This window comes from Notamacropus eugenii, chromosome 2 (assembly GCF_028372415.1).
Source record: "Notamacropus eugenii isolate mMacEug1 chromosome 2, mMacEug1.pri_v2, whole genome shotgun sequence".
Taxonomy (NCBI): domain Eukaryota; kingdom Metazoa; phylum Chordata; class Mammalia; order Diprotodontia; family Macropodidae; genus Notamacropus; species Notamacropus eugenii.
This window is the reverse complement of record NC_092873.1, coordinates 87,201,575-87,213,472: the sequence shown is the minus strand read 5'-3', so window position 1 is coordinate 87,213,472 and position 11,898 is coordinate 87,201,575. Positions and strand designations below refer to the sequence as shown.

Below are 11,898 nucleotides of genomic sequence, written 5' to 3'. Positions count from 1 at the left end.
AATAACCTCAGTTAGGACTAGGAGTGAAGAATGTAGACTTACAAGGGAGGCAGACAAAAGGACCTTAGACAAATAATACATTGGACTTAAGACGTTTCTTCAGGGATCTCAGTGAAACTAAGATTTAGTGGCACAAATGTGTATTAAATGTTAAATATGTGCAAGGCCCTAAAAATTTTAGACTTCCAAATATTTTATATTGTCTACCATCATTTTAAATGAAATTTCTCTTTCTCCCTCTTACTGCTGAACGTTGTTGGTGACATATAGAAATGATATGGTTTACTTGGGTTTATTTTGTATCCTGCAACTATACTAAAGTTACTAAGAGTTTCAAGTAGTTTTCTTAGTTGATTCTCTGGGATTTTCTAAGTATAATATATCATCTGCAAAGAGTGATAATTCTGCTTCCTCACTGTCTATTCTAATTCCATAAATTTCTTTTTCTTCTCATTGCTATAGCTAATATTCCTAGTACAACATTAAATAACAGAGATGATAATGCACATCCTTGCTTCACCCCTGATTGTGTTGGGAAAGCTTCTAGGTTATCCCCACTATAGACAATGTTTGCTGATGATTTTAGATAAATATTACTTATCATTTGAAGATAAGTTCCATAGACCTAATAATATTTTAAAAAGCAGATGTAATTTTAGCTTAGTACTCCCTCTATCTAAGAAGAACTGAGTAGTGACCTCTGGCTCCACTTCCTGCTTTCCCTCCTGCAAGGAATTAAAATCTCCCTCAGACAAGCGGAGGGAGAAAAAGCTAAAGATATCTGTGCTACCTTCCTTTGAGGCACACAATGACATCCCCCTACAAAGGCCTCTCTCTATACATGGGATTTTATTACATATAAAATGAGAACAGCAACACTTGTGTTAACTTGGGCATGATCACGGGCAAACTTTCTGAGTCTCATTTTAGTTATTTATAAAACGGGAATAGTAACTTGTCTTATACATCTCAAGAGGCTGTAGCAAAGAAAATGATTTGTAAACTTTCAGACAGCATTTAAATGAGTTGAGACCTTTGAGACCATGTAGTACAATATTATCACTTAACAGGTGGTGAAACCGGGCTCCCAAAAAGTGAAGTATCATGTCACATGGAGTAAATCGTCATGTCAAATAAACCGACTTCTGATTTCATCCAACTAGACCATCCTGTTACCACCCCAAATCTCCTTAATAACAAATAGGTTACAAAAATATTAAGTATGTTCTCAGTAACATACTCTCTTACTCTTTTAAATGTCTAACAATTCTGAATGGAACAGGATGGAAGTTGACCTTTGAAAAGTTTTTTTCTAGGTAAAGGCAAAGAATGAGTATTCTTAGCATGAAGCTGATGACCCTGATTTAAAAACATAGATAGAGGTCCCTAAACCAAGAGGGTGGCAAAGTGCTCTTCACATTGGTTTTCACTGGCTGTGGGTCGCCCCATCCACCTCTGGCTGCCAACTGTAGAGAGGAAAGGGGTTCAGGCACTCTGACAGGGCACTGTAGTGATCTCTAAAGGCTGTAGGCTAAGTAAAACCACCATGTAACTACGTTTGGGAGACTTTGTCCCAGGGAGACTCCTGACATTGAGACCCCAGCATCAGACTGTCAGGCAAAAATTTTATTCTTTATTTTAATTTTATCCTTTAGTTTGTATTGCTCCATTTAACATGACTTCCCCTTCCTCAACCAAAGAAGATTATTGCCAGATATTAGGAGTACTCTGAACTGCTGGCCAGAAAGAGAGCAGGAAATCCTATTGTGAGCTTGCCAAGAAATGTCACCCCGAGACAAATAAGGATGATCATAAACCTAAAGAAAAATTCTCACACCTAGCGGAAACCTATAAGGTGCTCAGTGATAAAGTGAATTGAAAACAACATGATACCTATGGTTCAGCTGCCTTTGACTCTGGAACAGAGTTCTGGATGGTGCTACTGGCAAGATGGCCCTACTCTTGTCCCAGAGGAACTTTTTAGAAAAATCTTTGGGGACTTTTCAGGATCTTCATTTGAAGATCTCCAAAGTTTATTTGATCAGCCTTAGAAATACATCATGGGATTGATATTCACTCAGGCTGCAAAAGGTGTTAACAAATAATTTACTGTGAACATTAATACCTCATGTGAGTCATGTGACAGCAAAGGAAATGAACCTGGCACCAACATTCAGCAGGGCCATTACTGCAATATCACAAGAATGGAAACCATAAATACAGGCCCTTTTGTGAAGTATTCCACATGAAGGTGATATGGAGGCCATAGATTCAAAATAACTCCTTCTTGCATAGTATGTAAGGAAACAGAAGAAAAAAAAACAGAAGAAGAAAGTCAGGGTCCCAGTACCTGCAGGAGTAGAGGATGGCCAGATTGTTAGAATGCCTTTAAGTAAAAAAATGGAATCTTCATAACATTTAAGGTTCAAAGAAGTCCTGTGCTTAGGAGGTATAGAGCAGATATCCACTCAGATCACTTTATTTCTGTCGCTCAAACTGTCCTTGATGGAACAACCAGAACTCAGGGGCTATAAGAGACAATCATGGGAATCATGGGAAACAGGTTGACTAAAATATTCAAATGAGTGGGAAAGGAATAGCTATGGCTATGGTGACCACTATGTTGACCTAAAGATTAGAATTCCCAGAAGACTGACAAGAAGGCATCAAAGCCTGATGATTTTTAGCTATGCAGAGGACAAGACTGATGTCAAAGGGACAGTAAATGGTTTCACAAATGCAGCCACTGGCAAATAATCCACTTGAAACTAGACAGAGGAAATCACACGGACATATCTTTCTGTCTGTTGGACAGGAAAATGAAAGGACTCCACATGAATAGCACAGTAGCTGCTTCAACATCAGTAAAATCTTGTGGCAAATTTCCCATTAGAACAGGGCTACCGGTGAATGGACTCATCAGTAAGATAGGCCTTAATTCTAAGACAGACCCTGGTGGCTTAACAAATAATGCAAATTTCCTCTCCATGCAAATGTAACCCAAATCCTTCTTCTATACATAGTAGAACCATTTCATACTTCTTGTGGAGCCAAAATTTTCATTGGGAATTGCATGTAGTAAGAACTGTAGCTATGCAACTTAAAAAAAATTAAGACAAAATCTCTGCCTATAGCTTAAAATGAAGCCTAAAGCTATATATAGCTATAAACTAATTACCTTCTCACTTAGGAAATTATTTCGAACAATTGTCCAAGTGAATTCATAGGTATAAGCTTTCTTTCCTAGGAGCCTTTCCTAGAATGACCTTTCCTTCAAAAAGGATATGTCTAAGGGTATAGTTAGCATCCTGGAGCCCTCAGCAGATCTATCCACAGATATCCAAGTCATCTCATAACTGACAAGCATCTGTGACAAGGTAAGCAGGATATTAATCCACTGTGATTAAAACCACGCAATAACAGCTCTGTGAGCTTGCCAAGTGTAGAAGCTTTGAAGAATTTCAGAATTTTTTAATTGGAAGAAACTTCAAAGATCTCTCATTCAACTACCATATTAGTACATATTTAGTGCCTGGAGCACCTCCTTCTCACTCACATCACCCTTACATTAACTACTCAAGATTTAAGGTGTTCAAGATAATAGATAACAAGTCATCATGAGTGTGTTTATTTTTCCTTCAATCAATCAAGGGCTATGACAAGCTCAAAACACAAAAGCACTTAATGAAGAAAGAATAGTAATCAAAGTAGCAAAGAACATTTCCTTCGTAAATCTAGTGCATAGTCTCCCACAAATGCATGAATCACGTGTGGGAAGTATGGTCATGCACAGGTATCACATATGAGTGAAAACATGCAGCCAGAGAAGATATTTACAAGGGTCTCTATCTATAAAGCATCCATGGCCAGGGCACAGGGATGAAAAAGCAAATGCTGACCCTGTCATGCAAGGCTTCCTGGGTATTCTGATGACATCATTACTATGCCCTTTCTCCCTGCTGAAGGTTGCTCTATAGCAGGACTGGACCACCTTCAGTCACTTCAGGGGATGTTCTAATGATTCTACCATGTACATAGTAACATTATCTAGCTTTTTCATGTAGGAGCATTCAAGCTATCATTAAATGAGGCAGAAATACTATCTTTTCATGAACCTACAGTGTGTGCATTATATATGCTTGATGAAGGGATGGTAAATATGAAATGACCAAATCCCAGATTCAAGAGGAAATGGGACATTGGGTGGAAAGTGGAGGAAGGAAATACTACATGAAGTGTTAATGTCATGGAAATGTTAAAAACATAGGTCGCAGACTGAAAATTAAGATTGAATCTGTGAAATAAAATCAGTAATATTGACAGTGATATTGAATGATATGTAATGAATATAAAAATAATAAAAGAGGAGGGCATTAGCAGTTTCAAAGAATCAGGGAAAGCATTAAAGATCAATCAGTTAACAAATATTAATGATGTACATATTGCCTGCCAGCTACTATGCTACTTGCTAAGTGCACAAATACAAAGAATGAAACAATTCCTACTCACTTCAGGAATAATTGTATTTCATCACAGACCCAGCTTATTTTCTCAGAAAGGGTCTAAACATGTATGAGCCTGAAGTGACAAACAAGGACTTTATTGGATTTGGGGAGTAAAAAGCAGCTTATTAAACTCTGATTTTATTGACTAGGAGGAAGGATGTGGTCAGGAATAATCATAGTGATGAGGGCTGGAAGGGGTTTGTGAGACTCCCCCACCCCAAAAAAAGACTAGAGTATAAGGGGCAGGTGGCCTGAAAGGGACCTGCCTGAAAGGAATTCACAGACTCAAGCATTGTTGAGGTGAAGGTAAAGATTTAGTGCACCTTTCAGTGGACAAGAGTTCTTAGGGAACCCACAACCTTAGAGGGATACAGGTAAAATTTATATAGGATATTTTATAGTGAAGCATATGTCAAATAGGCTAATTAGGTGATTTAGTGTGGGAAAAGGGAGTGGTTAGTTGTTAAAGGAACTTGAAGTTTTGTTATCTACTGCATAGGTATTTTACCCAGAGTTCATTGGGAAATAGCCCAAGGGGGGGCTACCTGAAAGTGTGGTTTTAGGCCTGAAATGTGGTCAGAGATGACTGAGAAATACCCCAGCTGCTCTCATCAAAGTCTTATTAGACAAAATAAATGTAAGGGAGTATACAGATGTCTAAGTCTAGGATACTTATGATTGCTCAGTGAGCAGTAAATGTTATGATCCAGTGTACAGCCAGTTCAGTTGGTACACAGCTGGTTCAAACTAATAACTTCTATGGGTGCAACTGGCTGCTGTATCAGGAAGGGAGATAATGGTTGTTGCTGGGGCAGGCTGTGTCCTTGCAGTGGGAAGAAATTGTCTGGGATAGTGTTTTGAGGCTAGGGAGAAATGTAATTTTTAAAGAGAAATACAATTTTAGAATTGGGGCCCAAGCACATGCACACAAGCACCCCATTATTCCCCCCTTAAACAGATGGAACCCAAAATCTGTTGGGGTAAGGGACAAAGGTCTCAGCTTCTGAAACTGTTTCAACGCTGAGATCAGATGTAGAGCTGTCCCCACCTCACAAAGTCTCACCTTTGGAGGGGTTGGGTCTGTAGCCACTGTTGGGAACTTGACTGATGCCAAGTCCAGAGGATGATGGATCTTGGTCTTGGACAGAGAGGATGGTACCCAACTTAAGCTGTCATCTCCAAATGGGGAGTACTGAACCTAGAAGACACAAATCTGGCAAAGAGCTTAAGCAAACAGGGACCAAAAGGAAGTAGGAAAAAAATTACTAGAAGTGGAATGGATATGAGAATACTGTCAAACTTCCTCACACCCTCTCATCATATTTAGTAACTATTCAGGGACAGGAGGGGCTTGGATGACTCCCACTTGTCCTAAACCTTATCTGTTTTCCATATTTTTATTCAAGTCTTTATCTTTCCAAATCTTTTGAACCCATTTCTCAGAACACTTCATTTTCCTTTCTATTTCTACTATAGATAAGATAACTCACAGGTTATTAGTCTTCACTAGCTTAACTGTATTGCCTTAAACAAAAGAGGTTTCTAACTTGAACTTCACCACTGAATAGATGTGCATCCTTGCTTCATAAGCTAGTTTATCATTCTCTATGTTCATTCTGGAAGAATAACTTTAGAAATTAAGCTGTTTTTTTTTTTAACATACAGTAAGTTCAAACTGTAATTTTAACTCTTGCTTGGGCCATGGAATGACTATAAATTCAGATCAAAACAGCAAGATCTCTTCTGCTTTATAGATAATTACATATTTATATAGCAACACATTATCTTAAAAATGAAAATATAGTAGGCCTTACAAGACAATTTTTTAAAAAAATATTTCTTCTAAAAATATTTCTTTTTATTATTTAATTTATTTTTAATGTTCTACAATCACTGCCATAAAACTTAGATTTTTACCCCCCCACACTAACCCCCCACCACCCAACTCCCTCCCCAAGACAGCATACAATTTTATATAGGATCTACATATACTTTCCTATTGAATACGTTTTCACTATACTCACACTGTGTAGACGAACTAAAATAAATGGAAGAAATCATATAACAAATCAAAACAAAACACACACACATACACACACACATATAAACATGATCCTACTACATTCTGTGAATGAATTCCATAGTTCTTTCTCTGAGTGTGGAAGGCATTTTGCCTTAGGAAACGATTGGGAATTTTTTTTTTTTAAGTTCTTGCATTATTATGAAGTTCCTAGTCTACCAGAAAAAAACTCTCACATTGTGGTCTCTGCTGTGCACAAAGTTCTTCTGGTTCTGCTCCTTTCACTCAGCATCAGATTATATAAGTCCTTCCGGGCCTCTCTGAAGTCTTCTTGTTCATCATTTCTTCTGATGCAATAGTACTCCATTACATTCATACCACATCTTATTCAGCCATTCCCCAATTGGTGGGCATCCCCTTCATTTCCAGTTTTTGGCAACTACAAAGAGTGCTGCTATAAATATTTTTGTACATGTGGAACCCTTTTCCATTTTTATGATCTCTTGGGGATAAAGTCCTACTAGCGATATTGCTGGGTCAAAAGGTATGCACATTTTTGAGCCCTTTGGGAATAGTTCCAAATTGTTCTCCAGAATGGTTGGATGAGCTCACAGCTCAACCAACAATGAATTAGTGTTCCAACTCTCCCACATCCTCTCCAACATTTATCATGTTCCAGTTCTGTCATGTTTGCCAGTCTTATAGGTGTGATATGGTACCTCAGAGTTGTTTTGATTTGCATCTCTCTAATCAAAAGTGATTTAAAGCATTTTTTCATATGATTATAGATATCTTTAATTTCTTCCTCTGACAATTGCCTGTTCATATTCTTTGACCATTTATCAATTGGGGAATTACTTGTATAGTTGTACATTTGAGTCAGTTCTCTATATATTCTAGAAATGAGGCCTTTATCTCAGAGATTAGCTGTAAAAATTCTTTCCCAATTTACTACATCCCTCTGAATTTTAGCTGCATTGGGTTTGATTGTGCAAAAACTTTTCAGTTTAATGTAATCAAAATTATCTATCTTGTATTTCATAATGCTTTCTATCTCTGCTTTAGTCAAAAATCCTTCCCTTCTCCACAAATCTGATAAATACACTATTCCTTGCTCCTCCAGTTGGTCCAGGATATCAATCTTTATACCTAGATCATGTACCCATTTGGACCTTATTCTTCTATACGGTGTCCAGCATGCATCTATGCCTAGTTTCCGCCACATTATTATCCAATTTTCCCAGCAATTTTTGTCAAGCAGTGAGGTCTTATCCTAGAAGCTGGGGTAATTGGATTTATCAAACAGGAGGTTACTATATTCCCTGCCTACTGTGTCTTGAGTGCAAAGTCTATTCCACTTGTCTACCCTTCTGTTTCTCAGCCAATACCAAGTGGTTTTGATAATTGGGGCTTTATAGTACAATTTGAGATCTGGTAGAACTAGGCCACCTTCCCTTTCTTTTCATTAGTCCCTTTGATATTCTGGACCTTTTGTTCTTCCAGATGAATTTTGATATTATTTTATCCAGCTCTAGAAAATAATTGTCTGATAGTTTAATTGGTATGGAATTATATAAGTAAATTAATTTAGGTAGAATTGTCATTTTTATTATATTAGCTCAGCCTACCCATGAGCAACAAATGTTTTTTCACTTACTTAAATCTGACTTTATTTGTGCAAAAAGTATCTTGTAATTGTGTTCTTATAGTTCCTGGGTTTGTTTTGGCAGGTAAACTTCCAAGTAATTTATAGTGTCTACTCTAGTTTTAAATGGGATTTCTCTTTCTATCTCTTGCTGTTGAACTTTGTTGCTCATATATAGGAATATAGAAGATTTGTGCGGGTTTATTTTGTAACCTGTAACTTTGCCGAAGTTGTTTATTATTTCAAGTAGTTTTTTTACTTGAGTCTCTCGGAATCTCTAAGTATATCATCACATCATCTGCAAAGAGTGATAACTTAGTTTCTTCTTTGCCTATTCTTATTCCTTCAGTTTCTTTATCTTGTCTAATTACTACAGCTAACATTTCTAGTACCATTTTGAATAATAGTGGTGATAATGGACATCCTTGTTTCGCCCCTGATCTTATTGGAAATGCATCCAGCTTATCCCCATTGCATATAATGCTTGCTGAAGGTTTTAGATAGATACTGATTATTATTTTATGGAAAGTTCACTTTATTCCTATGTTCTCCAATGCTTTTAATAGGAATGGGTGTTGTATTTTGTTGAAAGCTTTTTCTGCATCTATTGAGATAATCATGTGGTTTTTGTTAGTTTTGTTGTGGATATGATCGATAATGCTAATAGTTTTCCTAATATTGAACCAGCCCTGCATTCCTGGTATGAATCCTACCTGATCGTAATGTGTTATTCTCGTGATAAGATGCTGTAATCGTTTTGCAAATTTTTTTGCAATTTTTGTAATCTTATTTAAAATTTTTGCATCTATATTCATTAGAGAAATTGGTCTATAATTTTCTTTCTCTGTTTTGTCTCTTCCTGGTTTAGGTATCAAAACCATATTTGTATCATAGAAAGAATTTGGAAGGACTCCTTCTTCCCAAATTTTCAAAAATGGTCTGTATAGTATTGGAATTAACTGTTCTTTAAATGTTTGATAGGACTCACTCATAAATCCATCTGGCCCTGGAGATTTTTTCCTAGGGAGTTCATTGATGGCTTCTTCAATTTTTTTTCTGTGGTGGGGTTGTTTAAGTATTCTATTTCCTCTTCTGTTAACCTGGGTAATTTGTATTTTTTGAAATAGTCATCCATCTTGTCTAGATTATCTAATTTGCAGACATAAAGTTGGGCAAAGTAATTTCTAATTATTGTTTTAATTTCCTCCTCACTGAAGGTGAGTTCAGGTCTTTCATTTTTAATATTAGTAATATGATTTTCTTCTTTATTTTTTAACCAAATTGACCAAAGGTTTATCAATTTTGTTTTTTTTTTTTTCATAAAACCAACTATTGGTCTTATTTATTAATTCAATAGTTTTCTTAATTTCAGTTTTATTAATCTCTCCTTTGGTTTTCAGTATTTCTAATTTGGTATTTACTTGGGGATTTTCAATTTGTTCTTTTTCTAGCTTTTCCAGCTGCATGCCCAAGTCATTGTTCTCCTCTTTCTCTATTTTATTTATGTAGGCATTCAAAGATATAAAACTTCCCCTAAGAACTGTTTTTGCATTATCCCATAAGATTTGGTAGGTTGTCTCATTATTGTCACTCTCTTGAATGAAGTTGTTGTTTCTATGATTTCTTCTTTAACCCAGTCTTTCTTTAGGATTAGATTATTTAGTTTCCAATTGATTTTTGGTTTATCTTTCCATGGCCTTTTATTACATATACTTTTTATTGCATTATGATCTGAGAAGGATGCATTGATTATCTCTGCCTTTCTGCACTGAATTGTGAGGTTTTTATGTCCTAGTACATGGTCAATTTTTGTAAATGTGCCATGTGCCCTTGAGAAAAAGGTATATTTCCTTCTATTCCTGTTCAATTTTCTCCAGAGATCTACCTTAGCCAGAGTTTTATTTACCTCCTTAATCTCCTTGTTTATTTTAAGGTTAGATTTATCAAGTTCAGAGAGGGGGAGGTTGAGGTCCCCCACTAGTACAGTTTTGCTGTCAATTTCTTCCTTCAACTCCCCCAACCTCTCCTCTGAGAATTTGGATACTATACCACTTGGAGCATACATGTTTAGTAATGATATTGCTTCATTGTCTATGGTTCCTTTTAGTAGGATATAGTTTCCATCCTTATCTCTTTTGGTTAGATCTATGTCTGCTTTTGCTTTGTCTGAGATTGGGATTGCTGCTCCTGCTTTGCTTACATCAGCTGAAGCACAATATATTCTGCTCCAACCTTTCACCTTTATCCTGGGTGTATCCCCCCGTTTCAAATGTGTTTCTTGTGAACAACATATTGTTGGATTATGGCTTTTAATCCATTCTGCTCTCTCTGTTTTATGGGAGAGTTCATTCCATTCACATTCACAGTTATGATTACAATCTGTGTATTTCCTTCCATCCTCTTTCCCACTGTTTCTGCTTTTAGCTCTCCCATCTCCCTTCCCCTCCTCAATACTATTCACTTTTCACTCCCTCCTCCTGCAGCCTTACCTTCCTTCTTTTAGCCCCCCTCCCTTTTACTCCCCTTTACCCTTACTGCTTCTTCCTTTCCTTTTAGCTTCTCTCCCCTTACTTCCCCCTTCCCCTCCTACTGCCTATAGAGCTAGTTAGAATTATCTACTTAAATTTATTGTTCCCTCCTTGAAACAAATTAGCTGAGAGTACCTCTCAAACAATGCTCATCTCCCTCCCTTCTTTTCCTCTACTATAATTTTGTACTTCTTCCTGTGATGTAATTTACCATTTTTTGCTTCCTCCTCTTCACACCTCCTGTTACAATCCCTTCGCATACTTAAATCATATTTTTAACATGACATCATTTACTTTATACCCTTTGCCTCTATATATACCCCTTTTATATTTCATAATAGATGCACAGTTCTCAAGATTAACAGGTAATCATCTTCCTTTATAGGGAGGTAAACAGTTTGCCCAAATGAAGTAACAAGTTTTTTGTTTTTTGTTTTTATTCCCTCCCTGTTTACCTTTTTATGCTTCTCTTGAGACCTGCATTTGAAGATCGAATTGTCTATTAAGTTCTGGCGTTTTTGTCAGGAAGATCTGGAAATCCCTTACTTTGTTGAATGACCATCTCTTTGCCTGAAATGTTAGGCTGAACTTTGCTCGGTAGTTGATCCTTGGTTATAGTCCCAACTCCTTTGCCTTACAGAGTATTGGATTTCAATTCCTTCGATCTTTTAATGCAGAAGGTGCAAGGTCCCATGTGATCCTGACTGTAGCCCCTCGATATTTGAATTGTTTATTTCTGGATGCCTGTAGTATTTTCTCTTTCACTTGACAGTTCTGGAATTTGACAACTATATTTCTTTTTGAGTGTGGGATCCCTTTCGGGTGGTGAATGGTGGATTCTTTTGATGACTATTTTGTCCTCTGGATCTAGCACTTCTGCGCAGTTTTCCATGATGATTTGCTGGAAGATATTGTCCAGACTCTTTTTCATCATGGCTTTCTGGTAGGCCAATAATTCTTAAATTTTCTCTCCTGGATCTATTTTCCAGGTCAGTTGTTTCTCCAATTAGATATTTTACTTTTTCTTCTATCTTTTCATTCTTTAGATTTTGCTTGACTGATTCCTGCTGTCTCATTGAGTCATTAGTTTCTACTTGCCCAATTCTAATCTTTATCAAATTGTTTTCTTCAGTTAACTTTTGCATCTCCTTTTCCATTTGACCAACTGTTCCTTTTAGGGAGTTATTTACTCCAGTTAAT

The 11,898-nt window shown here is 36.7% G+C and overlaps 1 pseudogene; it reads left to right on the top strand.

Annotated features, from left to right (window-relative positions):
• Nucleotides 1-2,060: 2,060 nt before the first annotated feature.
• Nucleotides 2,061-2,766, top strand: LOC140525880 (dnaJ homolog subfamily A member 3, mitochondrial pseudogene; annotated as a pseudogene).
• The last annotated feature ends 9,132 nt before the right edge of the window (nt 2,767-11,898 follow it).